Source organism: Nicrophorus vespilloides, unplaced genomic scaffold (assembly GCF_001412225.1).
Source record: "Nicrophorus vespilloides isolate i.1.1-1 unplaced genomic scaffold, Nicve_v1.0, whole genome shotgun sequence".
Lineage (NCBI taxonomy): Eukaryota > Metazoa > Arthropoda > Insecta > Coleoptera > Silphidae > Nicrophorus > Nicrophorus vespilloides.
The window spans coordinates 624,852-644,705 of NW_017100081.1; the positions used below are offsets into that span (position 1 = coordinate 624,852).

The following is a 19,854-nucleotide window of genomic DNA, read 5'->3' on the forward strand; positions in this document are numbered from 1 at the left end:
TATGTTGCAACAACAAAAAAGAAGAAAGAAAAGAGAGAAAAAAACGTAATAGTAGCGATAATTCGGAATAAAATGAGTGATAGTGGAAAAAGGGATGCAGGGATAAAAATCACGTGCATGCGTGTATCAATTGGATTTGCGGATGGTGGAGGGGTGTCGGAGCGGAATAACGAATAGACATTTAGCGGCAGTCAGAATTGGAGTCCGAAGTCTCGTTTGTCGACGCGCACTCTGGAAAACGGGGTTGAAGTCGAAGTGCAGCTCCACTGTTCAGAGGGTTTCCGAGACGCGAGGGTCGAGCTCGTAGTTTTCATCAAAGAAAACCTGTTCGAACAACCGAAAATCGAAGCTACGCGATTTAATCGAATTACATATATAATTATTCAACAAATTAAGAATTTGTGTTCGTGTCGCGAGAATAGTGAGAAAACAATTAGAACTTGCGAATAATAATTTAGCGAAAGCAGATCGTAGCGAACTTTCGAGGACTTTTGTTAAAGCAGTGACTTGCCAATAGGATTGAAAATTTAAAACTATTTTTGAGGTAATTATTAAATATTTTTCTTTTATTTATATTTTAAAATAAAATTGTATATATACATAATGTGTGTGTGTATTGATTGACTCAATTTGATACGATAGAAAAAGTTTTGATGTAATATTCATATCGTACACCCGGCGCATCCACCGATTCAATAAGATTCATTTCCAATGAACCTTGTTTACCCGCATTTACTTTCGTTATTCAACGCGGATCAGCGTTCCATGAAAAATAGCGCAACGCCGATAAAATCAAGTTTATTTCTGATCAAAGTTACTTACATTTTCTAGAAACATATTATTTCCTTCACTTGATCTTCCGCAAAACTCCTCGCATCAAACCATCAAAGGAAATCGAAATAACCTAGTTTCCTTTTCTCATTCTTCGCTCACCGAAATTGCCACCAATTTATATATATATTATTCTTATAATTTATTTCTCGAACATAAATCCACTTCAGCTGCAGAATTCAATTAATTATCCGTTTAACGAAATCCTTTGTAAAGCAAATTTAAAAAAATAACATAATAGTACTAGAATGAAGTTTCCATTACCTAGTCTAAATCAATAGTGGATGTTGTGATTACGTAATGCACGAGCCATTTACGTTTTCGTTCGTTTTTCTTGTGCGAATCGATCGGGCTGACATCAAGTCAAATCCAGTTGGGGTCGTTACCAAGCAAATCGAAGTCTGTAGTCATTATTTGGAAGGGAATGACCGGGAAATGTATGCACGGTCGGATCGTATTAACGTATGCAACATCCATTCAGATTTAAGAGAAAAAATAGAACGTTTTTTGTTTGTTTTGGGTGTAATTGGAATTTGAATTTCGTTAAGGAAAGGATTTAAAAAGGTGGTGCATACTTTTCTCGTCTCCTGTACGTGAGGAGGGTGCAATTTTGACTTTCGGATCACGCGTCGGACGTGATCTATTTGGTGCGGAGCACGTTATGATTTCAAACGGATCTATCTTCTTGTAGGTGAGATACAGGATCGGAAATCGCTCGGATTAGCGTCGATCTATACAATTATCCTGGCTTAAAACTAGGATCCAATTCATAAAATAAATCGGTCTTCTCGAGCTTCTGTTCTCGCTTCCTAAATTGAAACTTATCCGACATTTTAATAGAATACGACGTGCATTAACCTGAGAGCCTTGGTTTACAACCTCTTTTTACGCGCAAACATATGGAGACACATTTTTCATATACTGTACTATAAAATGTAATATTAAATTCCTTTCACATATATAATATATTTTTAAAACATAATGATAAAAAATTGGAATATCACATATTTTTCATTGATTTATAATAATACATTTATTGCAATAATTATAGAATTACACAAATAATTACAAACAAAGTAGTATGAAATAAATGAATTAATGTGCAGTGAATAATTTACATTTAAAGCAATACCTCTTGATAAATTAAAAACAAATTCTAAAAATTTAGTACACAATATTATTTCCTTATATTGTTTATTTTTTATGTTATTACTTTATTTCAATAATAATTATGAATAATGTAAGATAAGTTAATGCATTATTCTGGTTTGGTTTACAACATTTTTACGTGCAAACATATATGGAGACACATTTTCATGTACTCTGCTATAAAATTTAAGATTGAAGTAACGTAAAATTCCTTTCAAAGACTTATATATTTTCTACACATTATGTTGAAAATTTGTCAATTTAAATTTAAAATACAAATATTATTATGTGTTTAGGTCACAAAGACCACGATGATGACCAATATAATTTGTTAAGTTTTTACTTTTTTTTATATTAATTTAAAATTTTATATTAGTTTAAAATTTTGTAAATTATTTAGTTACATAAAAATTATGTATAATGTGGGTTGAGATAATTCAATTTTGTGGCTTGGTTTACAACATTTTTACGCGCAAACACATGGAATTACATTTTCATGTACTCCATCATAAAATGTAAGATTGAAGTAACATAAAATTCCTTTCAACAGATATAATATATTTTTCAACATATAATGATGAAAATGGAGTACGATAATTTCCAACGGCAAGAATATATTCCTTATTTGAGATATATTTTATCAAAAGTTTGAGTTTATTGTTTAGTTTGAATGTCTTTAAATAATTTCAATCTTTTTTTGTTATTCTTTATGTAAATTTGATACTAAACTATAATTAAATAGTAAACATAGTGAACATATATTAAATCGAAATAAATCAAATTATTTTCTAAAAATAATACCAATAAATTAGAAAAAGATGTAAGTTTTTGGAATACTGTGGTTTATTTAATACTAGAACTCCAATTAAATTTACATTATTTTTTTTTATAAATAAGGACAAATTTAAGATTCAATTTAAATTAAGTATTGAAAAATTGGCTCGTATTTATAGAATCAAGATTCATCACCTACTACGATTTTCTTAAAGGTGCTCAAAACGAATACGTGCCTTTATTTGGCCGTCATTAAAAATCGTCGAACCCATCGAGCGGATTTCTTCGTGTAGCCCATTGATCATTTAATATTTGCGACAAAGTTCATCAACTACCATTTCCTGTGTCATTCTTGGATCTTCGTCAATGTTTGCCTTCAATAGGGCTACCTTTGAATTCGAGCGACCTTCACGAGTTTCGTCATAAATTTAGCCTACCTGAAAAATGTGCATTGGATTTCCAAATCCGAGGAGAATGGCAAAACAAATTTATAGCTATGTTGGAGGTGGATTTTCTAGCGACCTTACATCACTAATCTATCCATTTTTACGGATCTTCTTGAAATTTGACATGAAATATCGTTAGACTTTAATAAATTGACAAACAGCTTTTCAAACTTTTTTCAGAAACAAATGAATTAACGGATACTTAGCGAACTAAGACCAGTTTCACTATAGTCTAGTTGAAAAAGAATTATCTTATAATTGAACAAAATAAAAATAAATGATCGTTTTTTCTATGAATGTAGTTCCTCTATTAGTCCGGTTTCAAACAGTTCGGGGTATTAGAACCGCATTATGCAAGGCTGTGTGTATTACTTTATATAAAAGAACTAAAATTTGTAAAAGTAAACATACAATATCAGCGTATAGATCAGTGATTCCCATCCCATCCTTTTTGTGCCATGCCCTACCAAAACCTTGTTAAACGTTTAAACTCTAAGCCTGTCCATGTTGAGAAACACTGGTTTAGATTGAAACCTTAGAGAATAATTACAAAAAAAATACAATGTAATTATAGTGCACTTAGTTTTTTTTTATATATTTCAAAGCGGAAAATGATATTTATCTTTTGAATTATTTTCATTTCCTTTTGGTTTAATTTTCTACCTTGTGAAATTTATGAAATTAATATTCGAGAGTACGCTTTGGAGCAACGTTTGTTTAATTAATTTTGTTAAATATTATGATATTTGAATAACCTACATACAAAGTACCTGCGCACCACTGTGTATTTCACATTCCTTTCATATAAGTTTTATATTAAATCTAGTAAAACTTGAATCACTTCAAAGACTAATATTATAGTTATATATAAATACTATTATTAGATAGTAAAAATATAAATTTCATTAAGATTTAATACAAATTATTATTGTAATTGAATATACATTTTGTTGCTTCATTTCTACCCTTCATATTTTTTGCTATATAAAAATATATTTTTTACAGAATTTATAAATATATTTTTCTCTAATAATAAAGTTTTTGACAATTGTCCATAATTTAATATTACAATGATTAAGGTGATTTTTATACCTTTTCTGTCATCAAATAAAACAATATTTATATTACTATTATTTCTTATTATTTAAATTAATAATAAAGTATTTTGTATTATGAATTCATAGATAAAAAATGACAATATTGTGGGTAAAGTGATTATACGAAATATTATTTTATTAAAATTTTTGGAGGGAAGTTTGTTAAGATCTGATAAGTTTATATAAATGTAATAATTTAAGGTTTCATTAATTGGTTAGACTATGCAAATGCGATGCGAGTTTCGGTGTAAACTGTAAGTTAATGTGAGTTAGTATGTGGAGCAAAGTTGTGTTGCAGAGGATCAGATAGGAGCCCGAAAGTTCGTGCACGTCTGAGATGTAATAAAATAGTGAAAATGTGTCCAAGATATCTGCCAGTGTAAACAGAATGAAATCACTATATCAGCAAGTTTTATTCGACCCACTGTCGTTCGAAATAGTAAACTCCCCCCAATAATTTTGCCGAGATACATTCCAGCAGCAGCAACAACAAAAAAAAGAAGTGAATGCTTGTGGCCCAGATGTATTTACATATACATGCAAATACACATCTCCTTTTTGCTTGCTGCATTTTTTTTTATTTTTTATATATATAAATAAAAAGTGTATGCGTGTGTATATATAAATTTCGCATTCGCACAGGCATCACGTAACCGTTCTTCTTCTGGTAAATATTGTAATGTAATAACCGAAGGGCTGTCAGAATCCCGGAGCAAAGGAGATGATGGATCTGACAAACCCATAGATGCCAAAGGGAAGACAACGAGCCAAAGAAATAAAAAGATACGAAGAAAAGAAAATATGGAACGAAAATCTGGAAAACTGGAACAATCGCATAAATATTTATTATGAATCGAGCATTGTATGTATTTTGATGATTTTTCTTAAATTTATCATTTTTAACACAATTAAATTCCGATAATTCTACTTTCATTGTCAATTATCAATGTAATTAAATTTGATTTATGTTGTAAATAAATAATTTTATTATTTATTTATAAGTTTAGTTTATTTTTATTTACAATTTGTTACAATCATAAATATTCATAATATAATAAAATACAAACTTTAAATTTTAATTATTTCGACTTTTGAATCATATTTACTTTTATAATATGCAATAAAATGCTTTCAATAAAAAAAAAAAATCGAAAAATATTGATTATTTGATTAATAATTTGTTATAAAAAGAAAATTTAAATGATTGTCAGGATATTTCTTGATATTATTTTTTTCCCATTACTTCTCTTCTATTTACTAGATGTTTATTGATTTTTTCCCTTGAACATATATTTACATACTTAAAGCAAAAACGTTTATTGTAATTATAATAATTTTGTTTTTAATGTTACGTTGCGTGACATTCGCATTCTTATAAAACACGTAACATTCTTAACATTAAAAATTATTATTTTTTCAATAAATTTTACGTTTAGTAAAAAAAAATATACTTTTGAAAAACACATATTGGTAAATATTTCAATCAATTTACTAGAGATTTATTGTATATGCTAATATTTACATTTCTCGTACAGTAAATTATCCGGACTATGTGACATATAGCTGTTAGTCACATAGTCCGGATAATCGGTGCCTTCAATATCCTGGACTGAATGAAACCGGACTAATCAAGAACTTTAAAATCGTGTTAATTTAAGTGACTTATAACAGTCAAGTCAAGGAAAAAATAATAATATATACAATTTTTTTAGAATTTATTTTCATTTTGCTCAATTAAATTTTAGTTTCATTTGAAATCCGGATAATAGAGAACCCGGACAGATCGAAATAATATGTGTGTCATGTTTATATTATTAATAGGAATGGAAAATAATTTTGTAATTCAAACTACGTAATAGTGTATTACGGTATGTTGTAATAACTGTGCGTAGTTTAGTGAAACTTGTATTTTTTACATTAAATATGCATTATTTTATGAAAAAGAAATAATGCTACTGGAATAAGAAAATTATATGTCACAATCATGTTTATTGATGTCTACTAAACTTTTATGGAAATAAAATAGTGATATAATATTCAATGCAATAATCATTACAAAATATATGAAAGTTTTATATGCTTTGTGATCATATAAGTTTGTCTAAAAACTTGATTTTATTTGTTACGCTGTGAAAAATACTGTGAAGTTAGTTTCAAACTGAAAAGCTTCATACATTAAGTGATTAATCATTAAACAGATATTGATTTTGAAATATGAACAGGGGAATGTTCGTTGTACGAGCGGCGCCGATCCGAGTCGAGTGGGAATCGTCGCAGCGGTCGTCGTCGTCTGTATTGGAAAGTTTTAATAAATCGTTGTAGAACAAATGTCTAACATTTATGAAGCCCTATATAGTTGAGGGACAAGGCGCATAAGCTCCCAGGGTCGTCAACAAGCTTTCGCAAAAGTTGTAAAAGTTGTTACGCCCGGCTTCATACTTCTGAGAGCTCGGTTAAACTTCTAATGCACCTATACAAGTTGGACCAGACTTTGCTAATAAGAATCTTTTACCTTTACCTCCCTTCTGCGTCAATCAAAGGTTAAAATCGATTCGTCGCTCGCCCCACTAACTCCCTCCGAGCACTGTTATATTACATTTATAGTCTCGAAGCCATCGATTGTTGTACAACGCTTTCAACAGTTCCACACAGATTTTCCTGTCTTCTTGTATTCAAGATATTTACATTACTTCATTTATATATGAACCTTCTGATTTCTATCTTACATAAGTTTAATTGTTCATACGAAAATTTAATTGAATTATTTTCTTAATTAAATAATTAAAAGTTTTCGTAACAAAATTAAAGTGTCATCAGGTTACACTATGTAGATTATAGTGCAAAATTTAATAGATTTGTCAACATCAGCGTTTCTTAACTAATGGGTCACGTTACATTATTGATGGGTCGCGAAATACTGTCAACATCAGCGTTTTTTAGCCAATGAGTTGTATAGAATTATCGATATAATGCGAAATGACAGCTGTCACATTGTGTCAAAGCCAGGAACTGGTGAATTACTTTTAGCAATTGGGTCGTAGTACAACTACAAACAAATATGTTAGATTGTGCGCCAAAGAAATTGTTGAGAAATGCTGGTCAACATCATCATTATTTTTACATATTATTAATTAAATATTTTCTAAATAAAACCAAAGCACTATAAGTTTTCATAACAAACTGAATATATCATCATGATTTCAAGTATAACTATAGGTTACAATGGTTCAAAGTAACGTATAAAGTATAATAGATCTGTCAACATCAGCGTTTATTAGCCAATGCGTTGTATAGAATTATTGATATAATGCGAAATGACAGCTGTCACATTGTGTCAAACCAAATCCTTCGAAATCCCGGCTGTATTAAAATCCCAACTACCATAATCTCGACAATCAAAATCCCGACTATATCTAAATCCCGAGTACCATAAAAATGTTATTGTAGAAATTTATAATAATAAAAGACACTGAGTAACGTATAAAGTATAATAGATCTGTTAACATCCGCGTTTTTCAGCCAATGCGTTGTGTAGCATTATTGATATGTTGCGAAATGACAGCTGTCATATTGTGTCAAAGCCAGGAACTGGTGAAATACTTTTAGCAATTGGGTCGCAGTATGACTATGTTTGATAGCGTGGTAATAATGTTTAGAAATGCTGGTCAACCCCATCATTATTTTTACAGATCATTAATTAAATTATTTTCCAAAGAAATCCAAAGCACGATTAGTTTTCATAACAAAATGAAAATATTATCATTATTTTAAGTTTAATTATGGGTTACACTGATTCAGAGTATTGTGTAAAGCAGAGGTTCCCAAACTTTTTTGTGTCGTAGACCCCTTGCCATGTTTTTCGGTTTTGAATAGACCCCCTACTTACCTGATATTGATTTTTTGAAAATTTATTATTTATATTGGGACATCTTTATAATTATTAAGATCTTTGCTCTGAGACTCCGCGTATGCTTGTAACAAGATGATACTGGTATATCATTATGTGCAGGTTTTTACAAATTCAAAATGTATTGCGACCACAAAGCGATTGGCTACATTCTACAACTTACACAATTTTATAAACAAATATAATATTTTTTTTTACTTCATAGGTACTTTTATAAATAATGTATATGTCTTTATATTATATTGTGTCAAAGGAATTGGTGAAATACTCTTAGCAATTTTTTTGAATACAAGTACAAACAAATACGTAAAGATGCATTGTAAAAAGTTTGAGAAATGATGGTTAACATTATCATTCATCCTATCTACATATAATAGTACAGTGGAACCTCGCTTAACGAGTTTAATCCGTTCCTAAATTTGCGGATTTTTACTCGTATAGTGAAATACTCGTATAGCGAAACACGTTTTCCCATATAAATCAATGTAAATTCCGTTAATCCGATTTTTCATGATTTTGCTTTTCATATCTATGGTTATTTTTATTCTTTAGCTTTTTATTCGGAGACATGCCAGTGTTATTAAATTTTTGCAAAAAAAAATACAAATGAACACAAGTTTGGAAACAACACTAAGATCCAACTAGATTATAGTTACTAGAATGACCACTAACAATAGGAACTGTTTTCCAATTCACACACGGTGAAGTGAGTTTATATTTGTTTATATTACTTGTATCAATTCATTACATTTGTGTTTTCCATTTACAGCAAACACAAATTATATTTGCAAAGTATAGTCCACTTTAAATACAGATGACAAAGAAAATCGAAGATGGTTTATATATTTAAAAATACACATAATATGTGTACATAAGTTTTCAAAATGATGTAGAAGGCGCGCAATCCGGGACTTCTCTTCTCATCGTCACTCGTTATGCGAAACGTTACTCGTTAAGCGAGTCATTTTTCGTACAATTCATTTTGCTCGTTAAGTGAAATGTTTATTATGCGAGGTTACACTGTATATGTTTTTCAATTTAAGTTAACAACGTATTTTACACAATGTAACGAATGAAATAGTTTTATATTCAATCAAGTTTTAATGGAACAAACGAAGTGTATACGTATATCCCGTTTTATCCAATTTACTATTCAGACGCAGAATATGCGCAGGTTAAAGCGAACATCCGCGTATATTCCTACAAGAAGGTTTATAGCTAGTTTGCTTAACGTATACGAAGAGTTTAATATGACAATTTCGTACATTTTATAACTGTACAACCTAATATTGTGATATATTCTAAATTATACAATAATATTTAAAAACCAATATTCAAGAATATAACAAAATTAATAGAAAAGCATTAACAAAATGTATTTGTTTTTATTTGAATTGTTATAATTTTTAAAGAAATATTAATTTTGCAATTTTTGCAAGAAATGATTTACAAGAATAGATGTTATTTGTCTGATAGAACTATAATTCGATGTATTTGGAATGATTGGTTCGGTCTTGTATTAAGGTTACTTAATATGTAGTTACATTTGATCAAATAGCGATTGTTGTCCGCGCGTTAAAATGGAGTTGCAGTATAATGGAAGAAGGGGAGGAAAACGCGCGGTAAGCTTTTGCATTGTAGGGTTGCCTTTGAATGTAAAACAATTAATGTTGGCTAGACAAGAGCTAATGAAGGGCAATAAGGGCGTGCGTGTAAACGCGCGTATGTGTGAGTGTACGTATGAGTGGATGTGTGCGTGTGTGAATGTATGGGGTTGCGCGTGGTGCAGTAACAAGCCCTCTCGTATTACCCCACGTAAGGAGAATAAATTACATCTCTCTCGTTTCCTCGACGGCGTTCGGGTCGTTTGTAGGAAATGGAGGGTGGCTGGATGATAAGGTTGAAGACGCCATAATACTCGAACGGGTAAGGAGGATAAGGGATTGATCATGCAGCAAACCTATAAACAGATTCCAGTCACTGTTTGCCAGAGTGTGGACCGATCTAGATAAGCGCCTGGGACGCACGAGAGTATCCAGTCGCTTCTCAATAGATCATAAAAGGACGACGAGAGTTTCACCTCAATATAATCCTACCGGGCGAAAGAATGAAAACGGATGAAATAGATTCCAACGTCTGCTACTTCATCCGATCTAAACACAAACACAATGAACAACAATGTATTTCATGTTGTTTCTAAAAGTGTAAATATACTGCAGCTGTTGACCAAAGTATTATTATCATACATATATGTAAGAAGAATTCAAAAAAACTTACAAACATGATTGAAAAGCGAACACAGGTAGTATAATATTTAATTAATAATTAACAATAATTTAATAAGGTTCATATACATCTCACATACCAAGACAACACTTACCTTGTTTTAAAATGTAGTGTCAGTATGTTTGAAGTAAACATGTATAAACTTTGTTAAAAGAAAATGTTATTTTTGAAGACGCATTCTATTTTAGCTTTGGTGAATAAAAGCACGCAATTAAAGCAATACTTTTTCCATATTTTTGTTTGTTGCCGAGAAAATTAAAATTACTTTCCCGGTAATCTCTGGAATTAATATGAAGATCATAAGAATATTTAAAACAGATTTAACATATGCAATTAAATATATTTTTTAGTTGAAATTTTGCGCATTTCTGACAAAATTAATAAAACATTTTTGTTAATAGTAAAATACATAAATATCTATGGGATTTTAATTTTTAACTTAGCTTAGCGAGCTTTAAGTGTAGTAGAAATTTGCCAATTTATTCCCGGGAATTTGTTATTTTTCTTCAGGAAAACTATAAATATAAATCTTAATAAATTCTTAAAAAGGGAATACTCGAGTAGGAATGATTATAGAGTGGAACTTAAAGAGCATTTCGAAAACTGACTCGCTTAACGAGCAACGTTTTGCATAACTAGTGACGACGAGAAGAGAAGTCCCAGATTGCGCATCATTTTACAATCTTTTTTTTATACGTTTCACAATACGAGTAAAAATCCGGAAATTTTGGAACGGATTAAACTCGTTAAGCGAGGTTCCAGTGTATAATGAAATGAATAAAATAAATGTTAAAAGAAAATGTATAATATGAGCATGTAAAGGACTTACAAAGTTGGTGTACAGATATAGTTCCAAGTATAATGATAAAATAAGGAAATGAGGAATGAGTAATTTAAGAGACTTCTCAAATTATGCAGGTTTATGTTAGGTTCATATACGTGGTTGGATGTGTACTAAAGGAGAAAAGCTCAAAAGACTAGAAGCAACATGTGAAATATAATGAGTGCAAAAATTTGATAATTTAGTGAATTTGTTTGAATGATGAACAAAAAGTTTCTATATTCATTAATAATATTGAGGTTTAAGGGTAGTGGTTGTAGTGGTTGTATTATAGACAAAGTTTGTAACTATAATAATAACTTACAAGATTAAATATTCATAATAAATTAATCGAATGTGAATGTAATTATAAAAGATTAGTAGACCATCATTTCTGAGATTTATGCTTCGGGGTGTGTCGCGAAAGAGAGGACGCAGGGTGTGTTTTTTAATAATTCCAATGCATTCGGCCCCTGCGGTTTGAACGTGTAGTTGTTTATTTTGTATTTCTCTCTTTTCATTTTCCTTCATTTGCGGTCATTAGAATAGGGTAGAGACTGCAGAGGGAGAAGAAAAAATAAAACAAAAGTTCGTAATGGCACCCCGTTGACTCCCGCTGCGAGGGTCGAATGTTTCCCCATACGTGCGCCACTCCTTTACGAATTGAAACAAACGAAAAATTTCAATCTATCTAATTGAAAAAACGCATGCATTTGATTTAAATAATGTAATTTAATTACTAACAATTATTATGCTGTTTTTATATAAGTAACAAAATATTCTATAGAAATCAAAAATACTACAAAAAAAATAAATAATATTTAAAAAAATATACATTTTATATTAAAATTCAGCAGAATTAATGAAATCCAGTACTTTTAAAGTGACACTATTTAATTCAACGTAGAAGGGAACAAATAAAAACGAAATCCCTTTTCAACGATTCACTTAATTATGAATATTCCTATAATCCTGGAAAAGCACACCCATGTAAAACAAATAATCCAACTCAGAAGAATTACTGGATTAAATCCATTTCAGACTAAACACTGCGGCTGAACTCCATCAATGATTTACATAACTTTCCACTGAAATACAGCACAAAAGGGTGTAAAGAAAATAGAAGAAACTCCTCAACACGAAATATAATTATACGATCGATATTCTGAATTGCATAATTCGTGCGAAAATAACTAAATTTACGACGATTTCATTGCTATGCGGAGAGAGTAAAATGGAACAGTTTACCAGCTGCAATTCTACTTTGTTATTATGTTTAAATCTCTTCTTTTTTTATGTAAAGTGTTTTCAAAGAAGCGTCGCTTTTCTTGTTGTCTACGTATATAGTTGGTACATTTCAGTAATATGCGAGAGAGGAAGACAGGAGAGCACTTAAGAAACAACCGCTAAGTTTCTTGAGGAAAATTCATCATACAATTAGGCATTTTTCATTGCACGCAGATTAACTTTCTTTAAACCGCTTTATTTTTATATAAAAATTTAGTTATTTTATGTCTTTTAATATAAATAAATTAACTTATTTTCAAAAATATAGTGTATAGTAAATATCCAATTTTACATTTAAATTTAAATATATTTTCATGAAACTTTAACTGAAATCCAACAATCCTATGTATTATTATTATGAAACTTTATGTACATATTTGAGATATTTATTAACAACAGTTATTACGTATTTCCTGAGCTTGTATCCATGCAATATATATGAGCTGTTTCGTAATACATTTAACTTTACTAAGTACACAGCATTGAGCCGATTCTTATGAAGTTTGTAGAAAGTCTTATGTACCGAGCGGCATACGAGTATTTGAGCCAACCAAAAGCAAGAAAATAATAATATTAATATAAGAAATACAAAATATTAATTTTGGATAGTTTAAATATAAGATAGAATTAACCCAAAATATATGAGCTTGTCATTAAAGAAATCATCTTCATCTTTCATTTCAGTAAGTTTTATTGTTAATTCTACTTATTTTTTAGATTTATTTTTAATATCTCAGAAAGATAGCTTATAATTGTAATGAAACTCTTCATTAGTTCTGTAAATAAAAAAATATAATTTTGTTAAATAAATTAAGAACCTTCAATTTTTAATTATTTGTAATAATATTCATATTTTATTTCACATTATTACTTTCAATTTTTTTATTTAATTAAATTCCTAATTATATTTGAAGCTACAGCAAGTTTTATAAATTATTATAAAGTAATATGTAGATTTCTGACAAATTTTGATTTCCTACTGTATTTAATATTTATGAGCTTATTATTGACATCATGTCAACCCTTTGCACAATTATCTAATTTATTAGCAGAATTAAATGTCTCGTTTTTGTGATTAGTGTAAAAAGTATAAAAACAATTAACTAACGCATAGATTGTTCATAATATGTATTTAGTGTCAACTTTTGTATAGCTTAGGCTATTTTAGTAGAACCTCGGTAGTCGAACATATTTCGTTTGAAAATTGAATTTATGCGAAAACCGAAACCATTCTACTGGTCATATAACTCACGTACAAAATGTCCTGTTTGTGTGTTGAAAACACAAATTCAGTTTGAAAACCAATTCGTTTTATCTTCCGATACTACGTTTAGGAAATTAATTGTTCGAAAAGTCTCCCTTTTTGAGACCCAAAGGTTCCATTAAATATTTATATTGATTTTTAATTACAGCAATACTTTGCATATTCCGGCTTAAATCAGTCCGGATTCATTATAGTACGGTTTAAAATTTTTGTTTTTATGCGGGATGCTTCGATTAGTACGGAACCGATTATCCGGACTATACGAGGTATTACTGTAAATTATGTCCTATTAGGATTTTATTTGTATAATTTCTTATATCATTAAATACAGTTCTTGGATAATAATAATTTTATATAAAAAATATCATGAAATCGAAGTATAGATATTAATAAAAAGTAGTTTAAAAATGGTGAATTCATAATTTTTGGTGAAAATTGTGTAGTGGAAAAAAATAATCTTTAGTCTGATTTAACGAAAGGGGAAGAATTTGAATGCTGAAAAAATATCTTTTCTTACCATTCATTCCGTCTTTATTTCTCTTTCGGGTCGAAACCGGGCAACCGGCACATAAAAATAACACAATCACATCAAACACGCAATCCGACGATATATTCGCTCCCTTACAACAAAAATCCCTTCATGCATTCCCTTTGTTCGCCATTAAACGAACATACTTTCATCAAACATTTAATGATTTATAATAAACTTTCGTGCGTTGCAATGCGAATAAATTGCATTGCACTGTACCTTTGCACAAAACAATAGCATTCGTTACCTTCTTTCTTTATTCCTCTACTCAACAGTCATGATTAAATATCATGGGCTGTCGACCGAAATCTTTACTATTTTTGGCAACATTCGCATTGACCTTGATACATAAATTCCAGATAAGTTATTGCGTTTTCCATTCTTAAAATTACTGTAAGTGCTTAAGGAATTACGTATTTTTATACGGAGTTTAATAATATACTGACGGTATAATTCGTTAGTTTTGTGCATAATTTTGTAATGTTTCTTAATTCCTCGTGCGAATCTAAAATGTGTTCATTATTAAACGCAGTGTGTTCAAGTTAGGGGAATGATGAAAGGTGGAAGCAAAAGGAATATTTGAACCCTTCGACCAAAGAACAAAATCTGTTTCAGACAGGACAAGGGTGGAAAAGTGATTACCGCAGAGTATAATTATTTGAACAATACACAAAGTTATTTCTAACAGATGTTGACTACGTTCAAACACGTTTTCACCGAATTCAACTATATTTATGGCAGCACACGGAAGTTGCACAATTATATAATGCAATAGTTTTGGTTCACGTAGTCGGTTTTATTGATTTTGAAATTATTATTTCAATATACAAATATATTTCAAACTAAAATTGAAACATACTTTAAATCTTTAAATTTTCAACTCTGTTAATTAAATTAAATTCTGCAAATAATATAAAATCAAATCCAATATATTCACATACCATTATTCTCATTTAATTTCTATACTTATTCTATATACTTATTTCTACGGGCGTAAAAACAAGTGTAAGCTAATTTAATTGGTCTCTTAATTGAGTTTGTGGGCCCCAAGTAATTTGTATTTCGAGGGTCCACAAATATTGAATCTGGGGTGCCCATCAAATTTAAATTTGCGACACCAGGATTTTTTTTTTGCTATAGATTTGTAATGTTGATAAATAAAGACACTCCCGATCGTTACGCATCTGCTTATTTCTATCACGGATATATCCGTGCATGCAGTCACTGTGGTGGCTTTGACGTTCGTTCTATAGAGGCGCCACTTCTGTTACCGAAATACAGCCCTCGGTTTACGGCGATTCAATTTACGCCGATTCATAATGCCGTTGCGAATTTTTTATTCCTTTTATAATAAATTTATTTTATAATCTATTCCTATGGACATTAAGTAAATCTTATGGCGGTTAACATTTATTTTTTTTTGGCAAACTTTCCAATCGAAGTTCTTACCACTATTTTCTTTTTTTTAATTGTAGGTTGGCTGTCGTATTGTAGGTTAACTTCAATAGTATATAGATGCTCTGCGATTCCACTATTCCCTTTGTTTGTGTATCTAATGCTATCCTCAACACTTTTGTTGTATATCAACTTGGCTGCATATCCATATGGTGAACCTCATTCTGTCCACAATTCTTATAACAATGTACGAAAACTTAAGAAATAAAGACAAATCTTAAAACAAAAACTGTCCGTTCATTATGAACGATGGCTCTATTACTGAAATCACCGATGGAGCTTACAAAGAAACAAAAAGATTTGTTTATTTTTCACTTATGTATAACCTAGCCCTATACCTACCTCACTGTAAATATAGATTCATTTTACGCCGATTCGATTTGCGCCGGTTTTTGTAGGAACGGAACTGCGGCGTAAACCGAGGGTTACCTATACACAACATAATAATACACAGTTAAACATAAATATTTATAATAAATCATACTTAATTCTCTGACAAAGGCATTCATATTTTATCTGAAATATCTTGATTTCAATTCGAATATTATTAAAAAAAAAAACATGTTTATTGTCGAAAAGTAAAATAGTGAAAGACGACAGATCTATTAAATTGAAAACAGCGTAAATATTGTTTGTTTCCTACCTTGTATAATATTGTATATGTCTACTGAAAACAGCGAAATCGCGGGGATGGAATAATTCCAAAATCCAATAATCCGCTCAAAAATGTAAGCATATTATGCTATCGACTTTTTTTTGTATAATACGCGGGTCGGCGATCGTATATAGTAGTGAAGTAGCATTACGCTCGGACGGAGAGGAATCCTTTTGAAAACTATGCAACGTCAAACACTAATTTCCCATATACAGATTCGGGAAAACGTTTGGTAGGTTAAAGTATTGCTCCAAATTCGCTGCTCCAACATTCGCATGTTTCCATGAAGCGCATCCTCCATTACGCGCAAATAAGGGACGAATATTGCTGTAAATATGCAAAGCAAAATTGGAAATTCAAAACTTGCACTTTGCGCATTTATGCGTGAGGTCCGTCGAACGGACTAACGCTGATCGGCTTCCTGCCACGTACATCAAGCGGCCGTTTTGTAGTAGCTACTATTTCGTATGCGCATCCGAACGGGGATTCTAAAATCAATTAAAATTAACGGAGAGTTTAATTAAAGGCCCAACAATAACTTGCACAACTCCGGGAAGTGATGTAATTAAATTGGAATTAAGAATTGCGTGCATCGAAGTTCGAAGAGAGAGAGAGGATGGGTTAGGGAGGAGCACTTCCGGCTCGGGTGTTGTTCCTTCTTCTAGCATAGTTTTGCGTTAATATCGTGGACAAACAATGAACTGGAATAGTTTCCGAGGTGGCCCCATCAACTCTTCCCGACTGACGTGTCTATGGCTCTATTTTGTATGCATACTCGAATTATTCTTGCATTCTTGAATCCGCTTTTGAGAAGAGATAAAACGGACCGGAGGATTTGTTTGGCTTAATGAACACCCGGCCCGTACGTGTGTGGATATCAATTAAAGTGGAGCTCACATAATTACTAAAAGGTTGGCTGTGTAAATTGTACACCCTTTTCATTAAAAATGTTGCGTGCTTTGTAATAAAGCCGCGCAGTCGGAGGCACAATTGTACATATACGGGTTTTCTCTGTCTCTCTCTGTCTCTCTCTGTACTCTTTACACTCTACTCTCGCTAACCCCTATTTGCACAAAACGACTCCTATTTCGCATTTAGCCCACTCCTCTCGCCATTGGGTCAATCCACAATGCACACGGTCAATGTTCAAATACAACGTGACCGATCCGATCATTCTAATGCTATTATTAACATACAGTATTATCACATTTACAAATTAACCCTCCTTGCTGTATTTCCGTACTAGGGTCAATACGTAAATATAGAAACTAACAATGAACCCTCGAACAAAATTCGCTTTAGAAGTTCAATGACTTTAAATTATATAAATTTAAATCATACGCTGAAAACTTTCAAATATAAAACAATATTCCAAAGATCATTTTTAAATAATGTTATAAAGTAATTTTTCATCAAAATATGTTACATAATTTATTTATATAATTTCTCCATTTCATTTTAATTTATTTTCGAAATGAGAGAATGTCAACAATAAACAAAGTAAGATGCTTCTTATAGCAATTACAGAAGGAATAAGTAAAAAATACATCATCTTTATATTTATTCAATAACAAAGAATATATACATGTTTTATACACTAGAAAAATTAAATTTATAAAATTTCCAAAAAATGTTAAATAATTTAAATATCAACAGTTTCATAATTATGAAAGTTAATGAAGTATCTATTAGATAAAATTTAATTTTAATGAAATATATTTAATATATTTCAAGTCTATTGGCTATTTTTCAGTAAATACATTAAAATATATTTTAGAAGTTAAATATATTTATGAAATCCGAAAATTTCTTCTTCAAGTATCAAAAAAACAACAAATTTGTAAGAACTTAGGGTTGCTTTTACTACAATATCGGCTACTGTTCAATAATTTTTTTCTTGCTCAAAATTTGTTTTTCCAAATTTAACAAAAATGCCTTAAATTCGGTTTTGTAATATAAAGTAGTAAATAAAATATTCAGTATTAAAGAGTGATATCTTATTGTTATATAACATTTTTAACTTAATTAAAGTGTCTATGTATTACGAAAATACTACAGATTTCGTGAAAAATTAAACTATCGAGTAATCTAATATACTATATATAGGTGAGAGTTGTGGAATTTTGTGGACTTGAACGTATTTTTAAAAGTAATAAATATTATATATTTTATAGGCCCTTTGGCCAGCCTATTAGTATATATATTTTTATTGTATGTTAAAATTTATTTATGTATAAATTGTACTTTTTTCTCTTCTTCTTATGTATCGATGTTGGCCCAATAAATTATTATTATTTATATGTTTTAATTTGTAGTTAATAATAGTAAATTTCGGCAGAAAGATTTATGGTCAATACCCCTTTGTATCAGTTGACTTTATTTTGAAATTATATATATATTATTTTGATTTATTACTGTATATGTTTTTTTTGAACGACTGATGCAATAAACATTATTATTATTATAATAGTAAATTTAATTAATATAATTAAGAAATAAATTGCAATATATGTATACAATTGTATACAATTATTGTATTATATCAATTAATAATAATAAATAGTTTTTTTTAGTTTCAAGTTGTTTGATCATTAAACCATTGGAGATTTGAGATTACACTTTAATAAATAAATTGGTACAACGAATTCAAATTGGATCAGCGAGAAGGGAAAATTCAATGTAAAATATTAATTGTCAAAAGGTAATCGGTCATAATAAATCATCGCGGACGCATGACAACGACCGGTCACATAAGTGGGAAACGCGTTGTACTATAATAAATTATGTATGAAAAGTGGGTTGCATTGTGCCGTGGCTCTCCGTTGCGTACATGGCACACGACTATTTGCGCAATTCGGCCTGAATTTACGGCGGTTTCCGAAGATCCACTGAATTCGAGAAAACGGAATCCGAAACATTTCGCCGTCTACGCTGCATTAATTACCGGTGACTGTCGTAGCTGTGCAGCTGTTTCATCCATGGTTGTCCATGGTGCTCATCCTCCTACTAAACACAACACAAACCCAACCCTTCTGGCCTAGGCTTATCACTTCATACGCAATTAATCCGTTCCCTTGGCCTAATGAGAAATTAGACGCATTACATCAAATCCAAATAATTGATTCACTTAATTTGATGCGTACACATATCCACGGTCTAATCAATTTCGCATCGCAAACGAATTAATAACGGAAACAGTGTTAAACGGACACGGTTCTGTTACTTTGAAGTGACACACATGCATACACACAGATCGCGTCTATCTATCTCTCTCTCTGTCCTCGAAACGTCGCCTGTCCGATTAATGCTCATTCCTGATTTCGATTACATAATCCAATCGGATTCTAATCACTG

At 30.6% G+C, this 19,854-nt stretch overlaps 1 protein-coding gene across 1 annotated transcript in view; it reads left to right on the plus strand.

Annotated features, from left to right (window-relative positions):
* Positions 1-263: 263 nt before the first annotated feature.
* LOC108566937 (tyrosine-protein phosphatase Lar) overlaps positions 264-19,854 on the plus strand; it is a 430,502-nt gene continuing 410,911 nt past the window's right edge. The window contains exon 1 of the mRNA XM_017927080.1: positions 264-544. The gene's annotated coding sequence lies outside the window, so the exon portion shown is untranslated. The remainder of the gene's footprint in view (positions 545-19,854) is intronic.